Raw genomic sequence first — 24,582 nt, 5'->3', positions numbered from 1 at the left:
CCACACACAGGTGTCATTTACTGACATCTAACACCCGGGGAGGCCCTTAGACAGAACTGCAGTCACAAGTCGGCTTCATTCAGGCATTCATCACCAGCCTCCTGAAGCCACCTCCTGTCCCCAGGGGGAGCGGGGGCCGAGACCGGAGACGTCTCTGGGCTTACAGATCCCCAGGCTGGCAACCCAGCGAAAGGAGGAGGGCTGGGCCACGGCCCTGGAGGGAGATGGGTACTGGCTCAAGTATGCGGAACATGAGTCCTCATTTCCAGACAGTGTCACCTACGACAGCGTCAGGTGAAAGCCAGTGGTTTGGCATTCCTGGGATAGACAGTTCTGGAAATACAAGGGAAGCTTTTTACTCCTCCCCTCTGAACACATGAGGTCCACGGTCCCCTCACATCTAACACTGGGAATCCGAATCGGTGACTCCTTGTCCACCTGAGGACCACCCAAGAGGATCCACACACCTGCTACAACAGCAGCACCGCACCTGGTCTGCAGGGGAGCAAAGCAAATCCCACCTTTATGACTAAAACTGGATTACCCTGACACTGGCAGCCTGCAGTGTGTGTATCGTCAAGCCCCCACGTCTGTGCCACCTGCAAGAGGAACACAAGCCCTTAGTCCCAGGTTCTCAGGACGGCCTGTGAGGTAGATGCTGGCACCTTCCCATCTCCCAGGGGAGAGGAGAGAAGGCCACGGTCAGGGCTTGCATATCAGGAGGGTCGGGATTCAAACCCCATCTGCCTCACAAAGCAGCCCTTACCATTCAAGTGACTTCTATCATCAGCCTTAAAATGTACCACAGTTACCAGCAATTCTGAGTGCTGTTCCTTGGGACATCATAAGCAAACATTTTGTTAGAAAGGTTTTGCCAAATCTGCTTTCAAAATCCTATGGTATGAAATGACTAATGAAAATTTGAGCTATGAAATAAAGCACATAGTTAAATGAATCCCAAAATGACTATCGCGAAGGAAGTTTTAACTTGAAGTGAAAAATATCCTCCAAATGACATCAGCCAGAATTATCTTCAATCATTACTGATCCCATATGCTTCAGGAATTATACAGCATCATCTCAGATATGAACTTAAAACCATTAGCTGAATGCACATTTCAGCACAACCAAAGTTCTGCTATAATAAGCAGCACAGGCGTCTCTGGAGAGGATTTTAATTGGGACTACAAACGATGTGCACGATCGTGGTAAGAGGTTTCATGCTGGCTGTTCTCCAAGGTGCGACACAGAGAAACACCACTAACCTCAAAGACACCTGCTGCTTTGTAATGAGATGAGAGACGATGTGGACGGACTACTGTAAATATTCGAAAAGGAGAAACAATGCAAGGAAAGAATCGTATCAGTCACCCTTTACATTCTTAGAAAAAAACGATTTTTCTTTTGGGATGATTTTAAAAGAAAATGACATTTCTGGATTTTTTTTAACTTTTCTTTCTGAGACAGGGTCTTGGCTCTGTCGCCAAGATTGGAGTACAGTAGAGCAATAGCAGCTCACTGTAGCCTTAAGTGATCTTCCCACCTCAGCCTCCAGAGTAGCAGGGACCACAGGCACGCACCACCACACTCAGCTAACTTCTGTTATACAGATGGGGTCTTGCTATGATGTCCAGGCTGGTCTTCAACCCCTTGGCCTCAAGTGATCCTCCTGTCTTGACCTCACAAAGGTTTAGCCTAAGCGACCATGTCTTATCGGAAAACAGACATTAGAGCAAATGCATTTCTGTAAGATTTTCTACCTCTTTTCACTGGAGAAGAAGGTAACTTGCCTCCAAGGGTCGGAGACAAAGACGTTACTGCAGACAAGAGCGCTGTGCATCCCGGGAACCGCTACACCACGAGGCACGGCCGTGCACACTGGACGCAGGAGTAACAAACGAGGCTAGCACAGGCCGATGCTGGCCCTCTCCAGAAGCAGGCCTATCCTTCCTCCTCTCCTCAGCCCCCTCTCCCTTCAGGCCTCAGTGGCTGCTGACAGGGGAGAGGCCACAACTAGAGGAGGCTCTCAACTCCACCAGGGACAGGAGTCCCGGACGCTGGGGACTCAACTGCTGTCCTCCGCATCCACCTCCTTCTGGTCCAGCCTTCTCAGGAGCCAGGCGTGGCCACTTTGACCCTCTTTTTCCCTTCTGTGGCTCCTACAAAAAACCAGTCAGAGTGCCCAGGCTGCCTTGCACTCCAGGGATACCTGGCACAGGCCCCCTGCATGTCCTTATCCAAGCTCCTGAGGCCAGAAGGGTCTTGCAATATTTCACTTTCCAGTTGACCATCCCCAGCCTGAAATCCAAAGTGCTCTAAAGAGCATTTCCTTCGAGTGTCATGAGGAAGCTCAGAATGTTTCAGGTTTTGGAGCATTTTGGAGTAGGGACTCTCAGCCTTAATTTGAACCTCTTCAAGGAAGCCACACACTGAAGCCCCCGATGTCCACCCTACACAATCCCAGCACACCATCTGAAGTCCTCAGCAACAGATTTTCTTTCTTCAAAAATAACCACAAGTCACAAACTCACACGCAATCACAGAAGGGGGTTGTGGACACCCACACAGATGATGAAATTTAACTGTCACATTTTTACCTAGGTAATTTAAACTCATTCCTCAAAACACACCTGTTTTACTGAGTTGCATTTTAAGGTGAACACACACAAATCATTTCAGGGAAACAAACGTCACTTTGGGCTGCGTGTGGTTTCTTGACTCCCGTGAATAACTCAGCGTTCACCCTCACTTCTGGATAAGGGAGACGATGCAAAGAAAACTGTTAAAACAAAGACATGAAAACAAGTTTAAGAAGGGTTTGAAAGGTTCCTCCTGTCCTCCTGGAGGGGAAACGAGGATGCCTGGAAAGCTCACGGGGGACAGGAGCACAGCCTCCTCGTTGTGTCATGGACGCTGCCTCACCAAGGGGAGAGGATGATGCCTGGAAGGCTCACAGGGGTGGGAGCACAGCCTCCTCAGTGCTTTCTACACTCAGCAGCTTCAGAAATTCCTGCAGAAGCAGAACACATCATGAGAACTGAGACTGGAACACCCCAAAGAAAGGGATGAGGGGTCAAAAAAAGCATTCGATCATTACCAAGGAGCGCGGGCATGAAGCCGCTTCAAAGACCGTGTGAGAAGTCACTCATAGGCGTTTCAGAAAATAAGGGTAGTGCGAGATTGCTCGATCAGCTCAAACAGGCTGCCGTCCCTCAGGCCATGAAGTCCCTGAGATGAGCCTGTCACTGAGCAGAAGTCACTCGCATCTCTGCCAGAGAAAGTACTACAAGCTGACACATAACCTCATGAAACCTAGGCTTCAGCCGGTCAACAGTGAGTCTGACATGGTACATCCCTCCAGATAGTTAAAGACCCCAGGGGTTCATCGGACAACCTCGAAGGGCTGTGTCTGTCCAGCTCCTTTTCCAAGTTCTGGATGATTTTTCCTAATGCACTATAAGCAGCATATTCCAATAGAGATGTAATTAACTGGATGGGTGTCCTCTTAATTTTGAAATTAGAAACACACTTGGCCAGGCACGATGGCTCATGCCTGTGATCTCAGTACTTTGGGTGGCTGAGACAGCTGGACTGCTTAAGTCCAGGAGTTCAAGTCCAGCCTGGGCAACATTGCAAAACTCCATCTCTACAAAAAATACCAAACTAAGTCAGGCATGGGGACACGTGGAACATGTGCCTGTGGGTCCTGGCTACTCAGGAGACTGAGGCAGGAAGATCACTTGAGCCTGGGAGGTTGAGGCTGTAGTAAGCTGTGCTCACACCACTGCCTGGGCAACAAAAAGGTTTTTTTGCCTGTCTCAAAAAAACCAAAGAGAAAAAGAATTATATACCTGACTAGGCCAAAATAAAAGAGGCCTTCGCTGCCTACATAAAGGGCTTTCAGAATTCACTTCCATCCTTAGGAAAGGGGGCCAACACCAGGCTGTGTCCCTTAAGATGCCCTGTCTCATATGGGAAAAAAAATCAAGAGAAATCAAATAAAGGCCATAAAATACATCAGTTTCAACACTAAAATTTGATAGTATGCTTTAAATTGAAGATAAGTTAAGTCACATTTCCAAACCTCTGAAAGCACGGTTACTGGGAGGGAATGGTTTGCAACACACAAACGCAGCTCTGTAAAAGTGCCCAGGCTGGATGAAGGCTCAAACGTCAGTGCAAGGAGAAAGTCTGAACAAACTCTCTCCTGCCCTGCTGCTGTCCTCTTCCAAAACACACTGTTTATCTGTCAGTTTAGAACAAGGCCTAGGGAGGTGGGAGGCAGGCCTGGGAGGGTCACCTAGCATCCAAGCTCCTCATCCACACAACTGCACGAGGCTGAGCTGAGCAGTACACACAAACACAACTAATTCTCCCCAAAAAGAAGACGGAAGGCAGCACACTGCCATGCCAGGCACCCTGCAGATGAGAAGATTGAGGGGAGCCAGAGGTACCTTTAATCTTGCTTGCATGGTGGAGGGAGAGGAATAATGCCACTCACTTGAGTGTTGCACAATTCTTTCTAGCACTGAGTGGCAGAAAACAAAAATTATAGATGCTTCCTCAGATAAATGTTTCTGAAGAACTGAACATAAATTACGTTCAGGAAATAGCATTATGAATGCCTCAAGTGCTTCTGTTTTCAATAATCCCAGAGTAATTCTATAAACCCGGGAATCAGTCTCACCCAACTCCAGGATCACAGCCCAGGTGACGTGGGCACACATATCCTGAAGCTCCAATACTCAACTAAAGTGGGGCGAGTGAAAATGATCCTGGGTATAATTTACACGGACACAGGAAGGTGGCTGAGCCCCAAACCCCTAAACCAGGAAGACCAGTGTCCTTCAGGGGCCTCACCTCTGTCCTTTCGCAGCCTCTGGGAACCACCACTCTGCTCTCTACTGACACAAACGCCCCTCCCAAGGTACAACACCAGGAAGATCATCATTCAAAACTGAGGAACGTGGCAGAACAAAGCTGTCAGGAGATTTTAATCACTAACACCACTTGTTACATGACCCAAAGATGATTAAAATCCCAGGCCCTTCAAGACTGAATGCTATCTATACTTAAATGCATTTCATCACCATATTGGGGGGTTATTCCTTTGTTTTGCTGCAAATATATCCAACTGCTGTAAAAGGAAAAGGCAATTTGTTAACGAAGCTTCTTGGAGTGTCTCAACAGGCCTCGAGGTAGGATAAAAGGCAGGACTTCCTGGCAGAAACGCTCAGCTCTGAGGTCAGGTGGAGTTCTTGAGCACCAACCAAGGCAAAATAAGGTCGAAGACCACACCACACTTTCCTCAATCACATCTTCATTCCACCTTTCCTTCTATTTCTCACGACTTCACTGGGAGAAATTGTGCTGAAAGAAAATGGAAACACACACATACATAGGAGACCCTACAGATGCTGAGAATGGGTGCAGCCATCACAGTCCGAATGTCCTTTCAGGGCCATCTGACCTGGCTGGGATCCAAGTATCCGAGGGCAGGATTGTATGTCAGACCCGTGAAGCCAAGATTACAGCCACTGAACGGCAGTTTTCCATCCCACGGAAACCGACCTTGGTAGGGGCTTCCTCGGGGACCACCGACCTCAAGCCAACACCCGTCAACTACTTCAACTAACCTAAATCATGGCAGACGCCTCCCTAGGCAGACCAGCCCTGCCCAAGTCCTGCTTCATGGCAAACCCTCCAGACAAACGTCCTTGGCCTCCTCCGGGAGGCTGTGCTCGGAAGGTGCCCTCTTTTACTTCTGTGGCTCTGAGACATTTAACTAGAGCCCAACACATTTCTTCCTGTTCACATAGTATTGAGTTAAAAGATTTTTATGAGTAAACTTTCACTGGGAAAAATACCATTTCAGGAGCCCCAGTGACCACAATGAAAATGTTTTTACCTTCCCTTACGTGACATCGGCAACGCCAGGTCCAGGAAACGTTCTGGATCTCAGATAATGGCAAATCCACTCATAGTAAGTCTTGGTCTTGTTTCACAAGCTATCAAATGCTGCCCAGAAGCAGGAAAAACCCCACAACGTGGCAGGGAGGGGCGACCAGCGTGAGTTCTAAGGCCAGACCACCCGGGTCTGCCGACAGCGTGGTGAGGGGCAAACAGTGCAGGGTCTAAGGCCAGACCGCCCGAGTCCCGCTGACAGTGTGGCTTCAGGAGTTTCCTAAACCCTCTGCTCTCCAAGTTTCATGTCAGAAAAATGCAGTGATAACCGTGTCCACCTCGTTTAAACATGTGTATATATACACACACATATATATATACTCCAAACCTACAGCCCTATAAAGGTCATTAATCCTAGTTATCCTCAAGGCATTGAGCGATCAATAATGAGCCATCCCCCTGGCTGCTGACCTGCCTCAGCCCCACCCTCCGGAAACCCCGCATCCACACCAGCCACACAGGATGAAGCCAGGGAAGGAGCAGGACTGTGTCTTGGGAACTTAAACTCTGGAAGCTGAGTTAAATCAGTGCCGCTCAAATCTTGTCACCAACTATCTTGTTAAATTGGGAGATTCCATCTCTGGGGATCTTGAAGGAACCTGAGGTTCTACATTGAGTGAGATGAGCACTCGTGCTGCAATGAGACGGCAGGGAAAGCAACCGAATCTGGGGTCGCAGCTGCCTGAGGCTTGGGTCCCACCGGGAAAGTGGCACCAGGGCCCTCAGGACAGTGGCGGAGGTCCCAGGAGGCAAGTCCCGGCGCAGAGACTCATGGACCCAAAGATTGCTCCAGGGCCAGGAGGGGCTGCTGCGCTGACAGCCACGAGGCAGGCAGCCTTCGAGCTCCTCCAGCTGCCATCCTGCAGGCAGGGAGGACAGTGTCCAGACCACCCTGGGGCTCCCCCCAGCCTGCCAGGCTGGTACTCTTACTCCAGCCACTGACAAGAGTCCCCATGTTGCAAGCTAGGTTGAAACAGTGCCTCAGGCCTCGGGGCACATGCACCCCCCTGCAGGGCTGGGATGGCTATTCCCACACATCCCCAACTCACAGCAAAACTTAAAAATGAAAGTTGGAAGATACAGCCAGGAAACCAATGCTCAAGAAGCAACTCCAGGGTGACTCTTCCTAGAGCTATTGCTATTGAACATCTTTAAAAACATTTCCAGGGTGACTTCCTAGAGCAATTGCTGTTGAAAATCTTTAAAATTCTTCATTTCAAAATTAGCTTTTATTACACTGTCTTCCCTATTCTACCAAGACTCTAGAAAACAAAACCATTACAATTTCCAATTCTATCTTATAGCAAGTTAGAAATACACGTTTCCTCAAAGGATTCTACATGTTTCCTTGGCAATATCCTTTCCACGCCCCGTACTACTGCCCACAACAGAGAAGGCTTTTCCAACTCAACCCAACCCAACCCAACCCAACCCAACCCAACCCAACCCAACCCAAGGGCCTTGAGACAGGCCCCTAACGAATTGTCTACAAACTCTTGAAACAGGCTTGCCCTGACAAATCATCTGCAAACTCCATCTTCCATTAAAAACAGTACCGAAAATGAGCATATTACCACTTTTTAAAAATTACTGTAAAGTGGACAGTGTTCAGTTCTGTGAATTTCGGCACAATATTCCCATAATCATCATCACACAAGCAGAACAGTCCAACAGCCCCAAACCCACTCACGGGGCCTCATAAGCATACCCTCCCATTCTCAGCAACCACCCTCTCCGTGTCCTCCCATGACTCGGGTCTATCTTTTGCGAGCGTTGTGGCAAAACACTCGCAAAATCACAATTTCCTGGGCATCGTGCTTGGAGGTGCACCCAGGGTGTCCTGTGATCAACAGCCAGGCCTCGGGGCTGCTGGGTATTTATTATTCCACATATGGCTGTGGCACATTGTAACCTGTTTTGGACAACCATAGACAGCGTTATTAACATCTGGGCACAGTTTTTCTTAAACATCAGATTCTGTTTCTCTAGGGTAAATACCCAGGATTGGGGTCACTGGGACCCACGTTTGTGTGAGTTCAGTTTTGTAAGAAACCGCCAAGCTGTCTGCACCGTGCTGAACCCCAGCATCGCACAGGAGTCCCGACTGCCGGTCCTCACCAGCACCTGGGGCTGTTGGAAGACCTTAGTCAGGCGGCTCCAGCAGGGGTGTGAACAAATTCACTGCGGCTTCGGTGCACATCTCGGTGCAACCAGTCATGCTGAAGGTCATTTCAGATGCTTTCGGGCCATCCTCCCGTCCTTCTCAGCGAAGCATCTGTTCAGGTCTCTTCCGCTTTTAAGTCAGGTGGTTTGTTCTCTGTCATGAGCCGTGGGAGTCCTGTGCATTCTGGATACGAGTCCTTTGCCGGCTGCATGGTTCGTAGACATCTTCTCCCCATCTATCGAAAATGTGTCTCTTCAATTCCCTAGGGGTGTCTTTTATATTAGAAGTTTAATTTTGATGAGTCTTACCTACTTGTTTTCTTCCTTGATTATGGATCATGGTATGGCTAAGAGCTCTCACCCTAGGTCTCCACAATTTCCCTTTCTTTTGTAGTTTGGTATTTTACATTCAGGCCTATGGTCTACCTTAATTTTCATACAGGAATTTCTCCCTGTTTTCACTCTTTTGCATACAGCTGTCCCATAATTCCAGCACCATTTGTTGAAAAGACTCAAATTCCACTGAACTGCTTTTGTGTCTTTGGATCTGTTCTGGACTCCACTCTGTCAGCTGACCCGTGTGTCCATCCTGAGCATAATTTATGACTTTAGTGGCTGTCTCTGTGAAAAAAAGTAACTCTGTCTGGAAGCAAAAACTACATTAGAAGTGCTCTAAATAAGATTCTTCCTGTTGTCAGGAGAGCAAAGCCACTGCCCTAAGCAGAGGTGAGGCCTCAACAGCTCCCAGGCACAACCTTAACACACAATGGGGAAGGGAATTCATTTCAAGGGCCACAACGTGAGACCAGCATAGCCATGAAAACTGCAATAATTTCACAACAGAATGAAATTCATAAAGAATTGCTGAGAAGCGTGTGATAAGTTACATAAATCACTGTTCCTTAAATTCTGACGGTTGACTAGAACAGAAATAGCTTCACGGTACAGTTCAAACAGGAGAAAGGTAGGTAGGGGTGGTTTCCACACCACACAGGGCCTGCAGGAAAGGGACACTCTTCCTCTAAATGGGAGATCCCGGGAGTGATGTGATAAGCCATGGTGAGAGGCAAGGAATTGTGCAAGCCGGACTCGCGGCCTTGGCCCCACCACGGAGCCTGTGTCCATGAACGACGAGGCTCAAATGTCAGGCTGGGGCAACCGAGGCAGTTATCAGGGGACAAGAAAACGAGCGCACGGTGGAGGCAAAGGTCTGATATCGCGCGGCAACTTCGAGTCCAGTGGGACAAACTGACTCAAAATACAGGTTTCAAACATCACCACAGAGAGCTATTCCTCGGCTCTGGAAAGGCTAAGTGACTAATGCCCACACTGAGCATCTGCTCCCAGAGACGACCCTGGTGACCTAAGGCCCAGCTGCTCCGAACCCGCCCCGAACCTCAATGAGGAACTTTGTTGGTATCTTACAGCACATTGACATGTTCCCTTAAAATCTGGTATTTCATCAACAATGCAGGTGCCAGCTTTGACTCATACACATTTCGATTAAACAAGATAATTTACACCCTGACCGTGCCAGGTAAGAGGTTTACTACAATCTTTAAACAGAGCCAGAGGCTACAGTCTGCTCCTACACAACACCATGTCTCTACAAGTTCGATGAGTTTTTACTTTCCATGTCTTCACTTGCCTAGTGCTAGAAAGCAGATTAAAAACAGAAGGAACCCAGAAACACTATTGAATGAGACTCAAATATCTTGCAGTCATCATCGAGATGAGATGTTTATTAAACAGAAATGTTCTCCCCTGTAGAAAGCAGCACATATCAACACGCACCGATAACTGTCGCCAGCATTCCAGATCATCTTCCCTTCCATGGCCACAGTGCAGGGCAATGGACCACGCACACCTGCAGACCTACGGAAAGCGGGGTGACACGGCCGATTCTTGTAGCGAGCAGGCCAGGGTGCACTCAAAGAGCATCTCTTTCCAGAGGTCTGCCATGGAAAGTTACACATTTATTCCACGAGTTAATGGCACTGCACCGAACATTTCTGTAAGAGTCTCTAAGCAAGTATTTCCTTCTGCCTACAATGGCCCGACACAAACTGAAAAAGCTCTTGGAGCTGCCAAAGACTTCAGTATCCCCTTAACTATTGTCATGCACATCCATGTGAGGAGACCACCAAACAGGGTTTGTGAGCGCAACATGGCTGTTTATTTAACCTGGGTGCAGGCGGGCTGAGTCCAAAGAGTCAGCGAAGGGAGCTAAGTGTGGGGCCGTTTTATAGGATTTGGTTAGGTAAAGGAATATTACAGTCAAATGGGGGTTGTTCTCTGGCGGGCAGGAGTGGGGGTCACAAGGTGCTCAGTGGGGGAGCTTTTTGAGCCAGGATGAGCCTGGAAAAGGAATTTCACACACACACAAAAAATCATCGCTTAAGGCAAGGACTGGCCATTTTCACTTATTTCTGGTAGAATGTTATCAGTTAAGTCCAGGCAGGGCATTTGCACTTTTGTGATTCTTCAGTTACTTCAGGCCATCTGGGGGTATATACGTGCAAGTCACAGGGAACGCGATGGCTTGGCTTGGGCTCAGACGCCTGACAACTACAGTCTTTACTTTTAAGGTGTGGGGTAAGATCATATAATCCCCATCTAAGCTCCTGATGCTGTGTGTGGCATCCAGCAACAGCACGTTCCATTCCTGGATTACATTTGACTCAAGAGTCCACAGTGAGAACGATTTCTGGTGAATGAAACACCAGGCAGGAGGGTGATTCCGCTGGGCAGCTCTTCACACACAGCCCAGGAGCTGAGGGGAGAGGAAGAGGCCCACGGGCGTCCACCGTGCTCACGCCCCCTTGGAATGCGCCCCACTCCTGGAGACCCGGACCCAAGGGAAATCTGACCTGAAAATGGGCAAACCCTCACTTTGCAGAGGGACAGGGACTCGGGGCCACAACTTGACCTCAGAGCAACACAAGTGCAGACAGCACCCCAGGACACCCTCTCCACCCAAATTCAAGGAGGAAAACCAACGCCCCGCCCCCTTGCGGAAACCCCTGGCTGCTGGAGAAGACGCCTGCCGGCGTGTGCAGCCTCACCCGTCCCACGTTCCGGGCTCAGCACCTGTGCTTCAGCCCTGGCACTGCTCGCCACACCCACAGGTGTGCCAGGAGGGGCAGGTCCTAAGGTCTCCACTGCACCAAAGCCTGCAAGGCAAAGGGGCAGCTCCCTCCAGCAGGAGTCCAGGAGCACACACTGCACCAGCGTCAAGGCATGAGAATTATCCCCTCGGTCTCCGAGTCTCCAGTCTGTTGCCCGCCACGGTCTTCTGCCAACGGCGAGGCCCAAGCTGGGCGGCACATTTGGTTCTCACCATTTCCCTTGTCAAATCAATACTGCAAACATATCCAATTCATCCTGTCACTAAAAATGAAATAATCCGCCATCTCCATCACAGATGATGCAATCAGGTTTTCATTACCGGGTTTTTGTTTTGTTTAGTTTTTTGGTTTTTTTCTATTTTGAGATGGTGTTTCTGCTCTGTCGCCCAGGGTGGAGTGCAGTGGTGCGATCTTGGCTCCCTGCAACCTCTGCCTCCCGGGTACAAGTGATTCTCCTGCCTCAGCCTCCCAAGTAGCTGGGATTACAGGTGCCTGCCACCATGCCCGGCTAATTTTCATCTTTTCAGTACAGACGGGGTTTCACCATGTTCACCAGTCTGGTCTGGAACTCCTAACCTCAGGGGATCCACCTGCCTCCTTCTCTCAAAGTGCTGGAATTACAGGCATAAGCCACCACTCCCGACCATTACTGGTGTAATTTCTAAGCCACTCTCTCACACCCACTCCCTTTTTTTTTTTTTTTTTAAGAACCAGCTTTATGCCTATATTTTTTCCAAGAGAACCAGTTACCCCATTTCAAGTACAAATAAGACACAGTGTTTAAAAACCAAAAATGCCCATTTGCACAGAAGTCTCCAAATACCCATTCGATTTAAGCCTTGAGAATAAGATCAAGCTGTTGGCTGAATACAACTTCCCTTTCCATCTGTCTGCCTGTGAGTTAGACACAAGGATGAAGCCACGAGCTAGGGACATAAAGGCAGGAACCAAGGTAGCGGAGACTCCAAATAAAAGCTGGAAGACCAACACAAATGCACCACACCCTGCACACCCTCCTCCTCTCCTTCCTTTTCAGAATTTCCAGAGGATGAAACAGGGACCTTCTCAGACTTCCCACGATGCAGGCGGCCAGAGGGGAAGGCGGCGGCAGCCTGAATGAGGCGACCGGGAAATCACATTCCACAAACAGAAATTCTCCATGTGCTTTACATCCTCTGTCTCTGAAGAACTATGCCAGGCTAACAGTCGCTAGAAAACCGCATTCAAGTGTCATTTCCCATTTCAAGCAAAGAAAACAGTGGTGGGGCATGAGGGAAAAACATAGCCATGTGTTCTGGGCTATTAAATAAGGTTTTTTCTGTTATAAACGTATAATTTTACATTCTCAGATTTCTGTATAATTGATATGCTTCCTAATTAGCAGACATAGTAATAAAAAGTGAATTCCAAGTGTAAGATCGGAGGAACCGTTCACATGGCTTCAGGTTCTGCTACTGTGTTTCAACTTAAGAAAATGGTTCTGTGTGTTGGTAACAAGGCCTGAGAGTCTGTGTGAGAGTCTGTGTGGCTGTAATCAGGGTTCGTGTTGGCTCCCTAGCAGAGGATGTTACACTGTTACATTATCTTCTACAAAAAATCCTGAAAAAATGAAGGCTGAATAGACATACACACCCTCCCAAAATAATCCAAATGTCCACTGATATGAAAAACAGATGAATTACGGCTTCCATCGTGGAATATTCTTCAGCAGTGAAAACAAACTATAGCCACAGGTGCCAACTAGGATAAAGACAACCTTTTAAACACGCTTAAAGTGAACTGACTAGGCAGAATTCCTTGATTACAGGCATCTGCTCCAAAAGGGTACTGTTATTAATCCTGTGATGTAGAATGATAGTTAGCAACCCTGTTTCGGGGCACATCTAGAAAAAAGCAAAATAATGACTACACAATTTTAAATTCTTTGTAAATTATAACTATTACTATGAAGATTCTAAAAATGTGAAAATCTTCCCAACTGTTATTGGACACGCTTCAAAATAAATACCCTGGCATTGCTTGCCACACCCACAGTTGTGCCAAAATAAATGAAAATATAGCCCAAGGTAGTAGAACTGAAACCTGAAGATGTACGAGCCGTCCCTGTCTCGCTATCTATACATCGGGTAGAAATTTAAGAGCAGGTAGTGACACTGCAATGCAAGGCTCAAACCAACTGGGTATTTGGAAACTTCTATGCAAAGTGGCATTTTCGGTTTTTAAACACGGTGTTATTTGTACTTCAAACAGGTAACTGTTTGGTTCCCTTGGAAAAAATATAGCCATAAACCTGGTTTTTTTAAAAAAATACGGGAGTGGGTATGAGAGAGAGTAGCTTAGAAATTTTAAAAGTATCAGCAGGGAGCAGTGGCTCATGCCTGTCATCCCAGCACTTTGAGAGGTAGGCCCAAGGGGCCTTTGAGGACACCGGTCTCCTCTGCTGCCTGCCTGCTGGACTGACCCCCCAGGACATTCACTGGGTTTCCACCCCGTCTCATTCAACATCCCAAGGGTGGTCTTCATCCTCGTCTGGGGCTCAGCTCTGCCCCAATTTCCTAAATCTCTGCCTTCAGAGCCTGAAAACACCCACGCCCAGGGTCACCCTAAGTCCACGTTTACCCCAGAGAGTCCCCATTTTATGTTTTCCAGGCATCGCCTTAGTGATAATTTATCCTGTAAATTCCAACTGCCTTCACACCTCACCCCTGCTGTCTCCCAGCAGAACCCACTCAGATGCACATGCCCCAGACCCCACACCCAGGTCTGTGCGTGCTGCCCTGCTCTGCCCATGTGGGGACCACCTCTCTTTCTTGAGGAATCAGCTGGCGATCATCTCCTTGTGGAGGGCTGCCCTGACTCCAACTCTCTCCAGCAAAGGCAGAAGCCATCCTCGGTACTTCCCCAAAACTCAGGCCAAGTATGAAGATGGCGCAGATGCTAGCTGTGCCTGGGATGCCATGGGCAGGGTCCCCAGATGCTCTGCACATGGCCCGGGGCACCGCCTGAACACAGCAAGTGCTGAAGAAATAAAACTGACGTGCACTGACCTCTGATAGGGCCTCCTTCACCATCCACATCTGTCTCCCCTCTGGACAGTAAAATCCACAAGACACAGAGGGCTTGTCGCTCATCTTCAAACTCCCAGGGTCACCCTGGTAGGTAAAGGGGACTCAAATGTCTTCTGAAGGAAGCGACTGGTTAGCTGCCAAGTTAAAGGGCCTCTGAAATTCAGAGCTCTGCATAGCAGTCCAGCACACTTTATTATGAATGACTCCAACCACAGCAGAAGTGGCCGTGGAACCAGTGCTAACCAATTCAGGGTTTGTTCACTGTTTCTCAGTTCATTATCACAACGCATTCTCACAGAGCAGCTGCGCACAGATCCTCAGACATCTACACAGAGTGGGACGATGGCGCCAAGTCACGTCAACGTCCTGTTGCAGACTGGGAGACAGCAGTCAGACACGGACCCAGGTAGAGCACAGACCTCGCGTTAAATCGGCTCCGTGTAAACAGCACTCCCTGCCAGGCCCTTTCCTATCTGCACAGCTTCTACAAATTCAACTCTCGCACCTGACACCTAAGAATACTGCACACCCCCATGTGAATCCCCTACTCACCTCCCAAAATGATCCGCCATGGCCGAGTACAAAAACTTTCAACATAAGGGAACTGGAGGGCATGTGGGGCTTTCTCGAGTCCCTGCTGCCTCCTGATGGGAGGGCCCAATGCTTCACACCCCTAGTGAAGGGCGGGTCTCTTCGGCCCCCAGGCTTTGACCTGGAGCTTAAATCAGCATTAACTAATTTCACCTTCCAGGACCAACTTCAAAGGCCTGCAAAGCCAGAGAAGGGAGAGGAGATGGAACACGCCCTCACCTCAGATCTGCTGCAAGCACACACTTCTCAGATGCGTCCCAAGGTGCACAGCGTGTCCGATGCCTGTTTCACATCCACCGACCTGCAGGTCTTCTATGTGGCATCAGCCTCCTGGGCACTGGGAACAAGAGGTATAATGGCAAGTCCCTTCTGCAGCAAAGCTGAGGCAAAGGGACCCAACACATTGGAACTGACCTTTTTCTGACAGTATCAAAACAGAAGGAAAATACTGTACAGTCAACTCCCCCTCACGCAGGTTTATTTACCTGTGACTCAGAGGCCATGACAGAGAACTTCAGGTTCTTACCGATTCCTATTTTCCCCATCCAGGAAGCCTTTGTTTTTAATATCGTACGAACTTGCCATTTTGTAGGCCAAAAACAGCAAATACTGGCAGTTTCCTACAGTTCAACTGAATAAAATATGATCATGGCCTTTTGTGAAACCATGAAGAAAAGGTGGATATCTCAATATGTGTTTCCAGACTGGCTTTGTTCCTGAAGCGGTAACTCTGTTCACTCAGGATATTAGACACTGAAGAATAAACATCAATATCCCACCAAGAAAACCAAAGGAATGAAATAATTTTGCATCCACCTTGGAACCTTTTTAGGACAAGGCAGGACACAAACTTCTAAAAAGCTGCAATTGTCCCTCTGTATACACAGGGACATGGATTCCAGAACACACCCCGAGTTTACCCAAATCTACGTATCCACAGGACCCCACGGCCACCCTATGGAACCACATGTAGGAAACGTCGGCCCTCCACAAAGCCAGGTTTTTTCAGTAAGGGTTTGGTTGGAAAAAAAATTAACATAAGTGATCCTTCGAAGCTCAAAACCCATGTTGTTCAGGGTCAGCTGCATTTATTACTTGTGTCATATCTGAGGCCTGAAAGCCATCATTCTCGATACCTTAATGTGACGGTTAACAAACTAACTGTTCCGATTAGAAAGAGGAAAAAGCTTATTTTTAAGCTGACAATGAGAGTGGATGCGGCTACGGTGAACGGAGAACAGACCTAAGCAAGCACCAAGGCTGGGGTGACTGCCTGTGCTCAGACCCACCAGGGCCTGTTCTTCCATCTCCCTCTGCTGAAAGGGATAACCTCCTTCTCCCCCACGACTAAAGGGCCTTTTTAAAATATTCACACGAGAAGTGCTATGAAAAGCTGAAAGGTCACAGATAACATTTTTAAAAATAAACATTAACGTAAGCATTTAATTTTTGTATAAGGAGTAAGGAAAGGATCCAGTTGCAGCTTTCTACTTATGGCTAGCCAATTTTCCCAGCACCATTTATTAAATAGGGAATCCTTTGCCCATTTCTTGTTTCTCTCAGGTTTGTCAAAGATCAGATGGCTGTAGATGTGTGGTATTATTTCTGAGGACTCTGTTCTGTTCCATTGGTCTAGATCTCTGTTTTGGTACCAGTACCATGCTGTTTTGGTTACTGTAGCCTTGTAGTATAGTTTGAAGTCAGGTAGCATGATGCCTCCAGCTTTGTTCTTTTGACTTAGGATTGTCTTGGAGATGCGGGCTCTTTTTTGGTTCCATATGAACTTTAAAGCAGTTTTTTCATACGAAAATTAATTCAAGATGGATTAGAGACTTAAATGTTAGACCTAGTACCATAAAAATCCTAGAGGAAAACCTAGGTAGTACCATTCAGGACATAGGCATGGGCAAAGATTTCATGTCTAAAACACCAAAAGCAACGGCAGCAAAAGCCAAAATTGACAAATGGGATCTCATTAAACTAAAGAGCTTCTGCACAGCAAAAGAAACTACCATCAGAGTGAACAGGCAACCTACAGAATGGGAGAAAATTTTTGCAATCTACTCATCTGACAAAGGGCTAATATCCAGAACCTACAAAGAACTCAAACAAATTTACAAGAAAAAAACAAACAACCCCATCAAAAAGTGGGCAAAGGATATGAACAGACATTTCTCAAAAGAAGACATTCATACAGCCAACAGACACATGAAAAAATGCTCATCATCACTGGCCATCAGAGAAATGCAAATCAAAACCACAATGAGATACCATCTCACACCAGTTAGAATGGCGATCATTAAAAAGTCAGGAAACAACAGGTGCTGGAGAGGATGTGGAGAAATAGGAACACTTTTATACTGTTGGTGGGATTGTAAACCAGTTCAACCATTATGGAAAACAGTATGGCGATTCCTCAAGGATCTAGAACTAGATGTACCATATGACCCAGCCATCCCATTACTGGGTATATACCCAAAGGATTATAAATTATGCAGCTATAAAGACACATGCACACGTATGTTTATTGCGGCACTATTCACAATAGCAAAGACTTGGAATCAACCCAAATGTCCATCAGTGACAGACTGGATTAAGAAAATGTGGCACATATGCACCATGGAATACTATGCAGCCATCAAAAAGGATGAGTTTGTGTCCTTTGTAGGGACATGGATGCAGCTGGAAACCATCCTTCTTAGCAAACTATCACAAGAAGAGAAAACCAAACACCGCATGTTCTCACTCATAGGTGGGAACTGAACAATGAGATCACTTGGACTCGGGAAGGGGAACATCACACACCGGGGCCTATCATGGGGAGGGGGGAGGGGGGAGGGATTGCATTGGGAGTTATACCTGATGTAAATGACGAGTTGATGGGTGCTGACGAGTTGATGGGTGCAGCACACCAACAAGGCACAAGTATACATATGTAACAAACCTGCACGTTATGCACATGTACCTTAGAACTTAAAGTATAATAATAATAAATTTAAAAAAAAAAAAAACGTAAGCATTTAACAAGCCCATTACGATTTAAAGGAAAAAAAAAAACGGTATTAAGTTCCTGGGTGCAGGGGCTCATGGCCGTAATCCCAGCACTTTGGGTGGCCGAGGTGGGCGCATCACCTGAGGTCAAGAGTTTAAGACCAGCCTGGCCAACATGGTGAAACCCCTTCTCTAACGAAAATACGAAAATTAGCCAGGCATGGTGGCGGAAGCCTGTAGCCCCAGTTACTTGGGAGGCTGAGGGAGGAGAATCACTTGAACCCGGGAGGGAGAGTTTGCAATGAGCCAAGATCGTGCCATTGCACGTCAGCCTGGGCGTTGAGTGTGAAACTCCATCCCAAAAAGAAAAAAAAATATAAAGTTTTCCTTCCAATGAACCTATCATTCAGCCACCAAGGTATCCTATAGCTACTTATTCAGCCATGAGATACACCACAGGCGATATAGGCGAACAGGACACAGTTCTTCCCTGAAAGAAGGCTGCACCCTCAACAGAAGGGAGGCACATACTCCGAATGGAATCGGCATAGGAAACAGATGCTGCTGCAGGTTGAACTGGCTGCACAGAGCACCCACTCAGGTGTCTGAGAAACAAGGAGCCGCTGGTGCCATCACCTTCCATACCTGAGCTGGGACAGTGGGGAGCCTGTCATCACCAGGGACAAAGAGCCCCAGAACCACACAACGAGCTTACAAACTCACCAAGGCGATGACTGAGCAATGTGTGTGGAGTGATGCGAACACGCAGATGTCAGGGCCACGCGCGGCATTGGTTTTGTGCATCAACCTGAGCATGCCCGGGGTGCCCAGATGGCTGGTTCTGCATTATTTCTGTGTGAGATGCATGTTTGTCTCTGGACTGAGTGGAGACCCATCCTCGCCGGTGTGGGGGGCACCACCCTATCCCCCCAGGGCCCGAGTAAAACAGCAAGGCGGGGAAAACTGGGTTCACTCCACCTGTCTGGCTGATGGGCCAGTGACATCTGTCTTCTGCAGCCCGTGCTCCTGGGTCTCAGCTCCTCAGACCCTGGTCGGATCTGCAACCTCCGCTTCTCAAGTCTTCAAGCCACACCGTCTCAGGACTATAGCTTGCAGGCTGTGGGTCCTGGGGCTTCTTGGACTCTGTAGCCCCTGCAGCAGGCCTCGCCCTGGAGACACACGCACACCTGGCTGGCTGTCTCTCTGGAAGCCCTGACTAAAAGTCGCCCCTAAAAGTGGTCTTCAGGGTTTCTTTCTAGCCCTAAGATCCCAGCGCCCCTCCTACAATTCTAGGCGGAAAGGTGAACGGAGACCAATGGACAGAGGTGTGTGCGAGGACACGCCAGGCAGCAGCACTGGGCAGGAGGGCACTAACGCTCACTAAGCAAAGAATCAATGCTGCTTGCCACAAAAATGAGAGCAGTAAAGATTTCTTCAAACAGAAATGAGTTTGTTTCATGATTTGCTCTTAATACATAAGAAAGCATAAAAGTAGGCCTATTAACAATTACGTAAGTCTTTACAGGCCCTTGAACTACTTCTGTCCCTTTGTGTTTTTATAGAAAATAAGCCTGAGGTTAAAGAGAATAACGTCACTGGCCACAGCTGGGGCCACGCGAGGACACAGCTTATACCCCTGAGGTCCCTGGGTGCCCCATATCCTTCCCTTGCTATTTATGGAAATATGGGAGAAACCAGGAGGTCTGAGCGTGGACATGGCCGTGCTCCCAGGGGCCGAGGAAAGCACCCATCTGTCCAGTCTTCCCTCCACCCCGCGGTTTCCTCTTACTCAGACTCTTGGGCTGACGTGGCTCATGCACTCAGCAGCGCCATCATTAAACGTTTAGCTTTGCATCACGAGGGCCTCCTCTGGCCTCCTCTGACCACTCCTCAACCTGCAGTCAGCACTAGTCTGCAGGACACGCGTGGACAAAGTTGATGGATCACGGCCCCCAACGAGGAAGGTGCCAGGCAAGGAGTCGGAGAGCCGGGGATGGAGCAGCCCTCACCCAGGGAGGCGAAGGCCAACAGCGGCCACCACCGAGGGCCTCCCTTCCCACCCTGAGGGCAGCTCACCCAGGGAAGCGAAGGCCGACACCGGCCACCACTGATGGCCTCGAGGGCTCTCCCCACCCAGAAGGCAGCTTCGATCACATTTCCCATAGCACCAAGAGACCCCTGTATTGAGCACAAACCTTTCCAACCTTCGAATCAATAAGGAATCACAACACAGACATTCCCTCAATCCAAATGGCCAGCCCACAAAACAGACACGCAATTATACACATTTCTTGTGGGAAAATCAGTCAGTCCCTGGGGCCTCGCGCCAGGGGTGGGGGAGCATCATGGGGAGACGCCCCAGCCCCAGCCTGGTTCCTCCCTCTACAGCTCCTTTTCCCTCCTCTTCCCCCCACCCCTTCCCACCCCCTCCTAGCCTCAGAGGCTCCTTCCTCAAATTCTTTCCCCTTGATGAAGTCATTCATGCCCAAACTACAAGGCAAAGTCATGGGGGCTCAAGAGAAAATCCATACCGTGGCTCGCGTTTTAGATTCTCTTAAGTTTGAGAATAACCAAGCAAGAATCTTTGGCATGTGAATGTGGTCTGAAGGCATCTGAGCACAATGCCCGGCACTGGCCCGGAGTGGATCATGGGTGTCTCGGACATCTTCGCAACTCTACACCAATTATTTTGAAACACACCAGCAGAATAGAACCATGTGAATAGCTGCTTCTTAGTTAAAAGTAGGAAGAGACTCCAAAAGCTGCCCTCAAGGAACATCCTTCCCACCAGGAGTTTTCTGCATCGGGCCCTTCAGGCACAGGCAAGGCCCCCGGGCCCAACTCCCTCATCCCTGCGTCACAAAGCAGCAAAGACGGTGGGGAATAAAGCAAATGAAAGAGTCAGTCCCGCCCAAAATGGGCTCCAGAAGCCACAGCCACTCTCCCAGTGTGGGAGCCAAGTTCAGAGACCTGGAAACACCAGCGTTCCCAGGGAGGAGGGCAGAACAATGCCATTTCCCTCTAGTTTAGGGAGACACCACCCCACGTCCTCTAGCCTTGATAGAAGAGAGACTTCACATAAATGATTTCAATGACTCCACCACACACAGAAAGTGGGCTAAGGGCTAACACACCCATATAAATGCCTGGCAAAAACACATTAAATGAACACACAGATAAGCAAGGTTCTCCTGTTATCCACCAAATATTCAGAAACAAATCCAGTAAGCAATCTCTTTGCAATCAAAAGACCAATTCAGAGGTGCAGATTAAAAATAAACATACAACTGAACCCTTAATACACCAAGAACCAATTTCCACGGAAGTGTTATCACATCACCACCTCCCAGCTGAAGGAAGCAGCACTGGCCACTGACCAGCTGTTCACTCATGGGTCAGTGAACGAAAGACAGTGCTGTCCAGGACAACGATGAGATGTTAACCTGAAAAGGGCAAAATTGCAGAGGCTGGAGGGACCTCTCAGGTAACCTGGCCCCCTCAGTGGACAGAGGACCCCCGTGGGGCCACAGAGCCCAGAGCTCCAGTGTGTTCGGGGAAAGCACTCAACTGCAAACCTGATGATGTCCGAATGCCTTCTGCCCTTCTGCGTCTCTGCCCCACTAACAGGGAATCCGTGAATGCTAAGGAAATGTAACTCATTTTACAATATATGTAGATTTTTAGCAAATTAAAGATAAACAGTGACAAACTTTGAGAATTAACCAAAATATAGTTCAGTGAATGCCCAAACTCATAGCTAGTCTCCAAGAGGTGATAAGCTGTGTGTGGTGGTTAACGCCTGTAAATCCCAGCAGTTGGGGAGGCTGAGGCAGGAGAATCACTTGAGCCTAGAAGGTTGGGGTTGCAGAGAGCTGTCATTGTACTACTGCACCCAGCCTGAGAAACAGAGTGAGACTGTCAAAAACAAACAAACAAAAACAAATTAAAGGAGTTCAAATGAACTCGCCCATACCCTTTAAATTTTCATTTGGGTACATGGGGTGATCTAGTTCCTTTTTCCCTTGCAATACATGAATAATCTAATAATTAAATATAATCTAACAATTATATGGGAAAATTTAATTATTTTCCCATTTCATTATTCCCTATCTCAGGGAAAAAGTTAAAAGTATTCCCTATTTCAGGGAAAAAGCTAAAAATCATTTTAAACCTTCCTTCCACAAAACAGTATACTCAGTCATCTCTATCTGCTTTTTCATGTGGAATTCAGCTTCACATGCTTACAATGCAGTTTTTGTTAAACAGCGTTTCTGTAGACAGGCAAGAGAAAGAAACACTTGGTCTATGTAGAAGCAGCAGAAGACATGTTTTAACAGAAAAGGGAGAAGATACCACCGTGTGAATCTGGAAATTCTGTCCTCATCTTGTCCACACACACAGAAAACACCCAAGCACGTGCCTAGTGTCCAACAAGAGCACAGAAAGGATAGGGATCCCTCCAGTTGTTTAATGACCAGCCCCACTTGTTACCGCCACATAACAAAATCCGCACGGCAACTTCAGTACGTTTCATTCACGATTCCACGGAAATCAGGCTGAAGAACATACAGATGTTTTGCCCACATTTAAAAATCCAAGTGTGGGACTCAGAAATAAAACAAATTATGGGTTCACTTCACTTTTCCAAATTTTTACTTGGAGAAATCTATAAAGTTCTTGTCAGTTACATCCTTAAGGTTTTCAATAATTTTTCAATGCAAAGATCGGGCAAGACTTGTAAAGAGGTACACACATACGGCCCAGCGCGGTGGCTCACACCTATGATCCCAGCACTTTGGGAGGCCGAAGTGGACAGATCAAGAGATCAGGAAACCGAGACCATCCTGGCTAACACGGTGAAACCCCGTCTCTACTAAAAATACAAACAATTAGCCAGGCGTGGTGGCGGGTGCCTGTAGTCCCAGCTACTTGGGAGGCTGAGGCTGGAGAATTGCATGAACCCAGGAGGCAGAGCTTGCAGTGAGCTGAGATTGCACCACCGCACTCCACAGCCTGGGTGACAGAGGGAAACTGTCTCAAAAAAAACAAAGGAGGTACACACATTCATGCCACATTCTTCTCTCAAAGAGACAGGCCCTTTCTTAAGATTCCAGAAGTAAATGTGGTTGTCACCCTGCTTTTGAGAGGATGGGCTGTGTTTTTTTTTTCTTTTTTTTTCTTGAGACAGAGTCTCACTCTGTCGCCCAGGCTGGAGTGCAGTGGCCGGATCTCAGCTCACTGCAAGCTCCGCCTCCCGGGCTTACGCCATTCTCCTGCCTCAGCCTCCCGAGTAGCTGGGACTACAGGCGCCCGCCACCTCGCCCGGCTAAACAGACTTTCCTCCATGCACCAAGGATGCACCATGGGGGCAGTGCTGCCCCCGCCTCCCCAGTCTCTGCTCAGGGTGGGGCAAGGGGAGCTCCGTTGTCTCCCGTATACACCGTCAACAGGCCAGGTGCTCAGAAGGAGGCTTCCAGGACTCGCTGTAGGCATTCGTCAGCAGGGCAGGCAGTGCCTCGTGCTGGTGGGCATCCAGCAGTAAGGGAGTCTTGCACTTCACTCCCTGGGCCCAGCCCCTGAAAGAGGGGAAAGAGACACCTGTATCGTAACTTATGTGTATTTATAGACACACAGAGACTCTGCAGTGCAAGGTGCAGAACTAGAAGGAATCATGGAAATAAGAGGGAAGACATTTGGTGACGACTGGCAGAGCCACCTCAAGCCTCAGCACTTCCTGCCGGAGCCCTCACTGACCAGACTCCTCCAGGGTCACTGCCACTGCCTTGCCCAGCTCATGACAGGGCAGACAGTGACAGAGCCTCAGAACAACCTCCCACTCTTTCCTCACCAGCCCAGGGTACGAGCTGTTCATGAGTGTCCCAAAGCCTGAATGCGGGAACACAGAGGTGACTGAGCAGAAAGGGGGACAGCCACAATGGCCGCGGGTGTGCAGACATTGCGGGGCACCCCAGCAGCCCTTTCCGTCTTAAAGAGGACGGCCACTGGTGTGCGGATGCTCCCGCGTGACCCAGCCGTCCTTTCCATCTTATAGGGGAATGGCCACGGGTGTGCAGATATTCCCAGGTGCTCCAGAGACCTTTTCACCTTAAGGAGATTTTCACAGTCTCATATCAGTCTCCAAACTATTCAGTGAGGTTGGAGGAGTATCACTGTGGACCAACACTGATTGGCACCAAGTAAGGGCAATTTTATAACCATGTCTCAACCATGAAACAATCAGGTCTTTGGCCATCTGGTCTAAGCTTTTTCTGTAACAAAGTTGGATAATTAAGTTGAACTTTGGTTTTCCAAAGCTTGTTACAGAAACCACATCTTCCTAGGTGTGGCTCTGTGGTGTCACGAGGGCTCTGGCGTGCTCTGAAATGAATTTGCCACTTCAGCCTACACTCTACTCCCTTGTTTGGTTAAAGAAACCCAAAAAGCAAAATTTGTTTTGGCCAATCGCGTGCTGACCCAACTGCAGAGGTTTTAATTAGAGTACTTTCATTGCATCATAGAAAGCAAAGTCATATAGATCAACTCATTATTACCACTCCAAAGGTTTAGTAAATCTCCAGATAATCAGGCAAACATTTTAAGAAGCTACATTAAGGTTTACAATACTCAAAATTTAAAACTACATCCATGCTTCCAAAAACCACCATTCCCATTTTAGA

The 24,582-nt window shown here is 48.1% G+C and overlaps 1 long non-coding RNA gene across 1 annotated transcript in view; it reads right to left on the bottom strand.

Annotated features, from left to right (window-relative positions):
- Positions 1-393: 393 nt before the first annotated feature.
- LOC139361658 (uncharacterized) overlaps positions 394-24,582 on the bottom strand; it is a 38,804-nt gene continuing 14,615 nt past the window's right edge. The window contains exons 2-3 of the long non-coding RNA XR_011619238.1: positions 15,134-15,251; positions 394-2,779 (exon numbers count right to left, since the gene is read on the bottom strand). This is a non-coding gene — a long non-coding RNA (uncharacterized lncRNA). The remainder of the gene's footprint in view (positions 2,780-15,133; positions 15,252-24,582) is intronic.

Source organism: Macaca nemestrina, unplaced genomic scaffold (assembly GCF_043159975.1).
Source record: "Macaca nemestrina isolate mMacNem1 unplaced genomic scaffold, mMacNem.hap1 Scaffold_89, whole genome shotgun sequence".
Taxonomy (NCBI): Eukaryota; Metazoa; Chordata; class Mammalia; order Primates; family Cercopithecidae; genus Macaca; species Macaca nemestrina.
The sequence above is the reverse complement of the archived record's forward strand: the minus strand, read 5'-3'. Positions and strand labels throughout refer to the sequence as shown.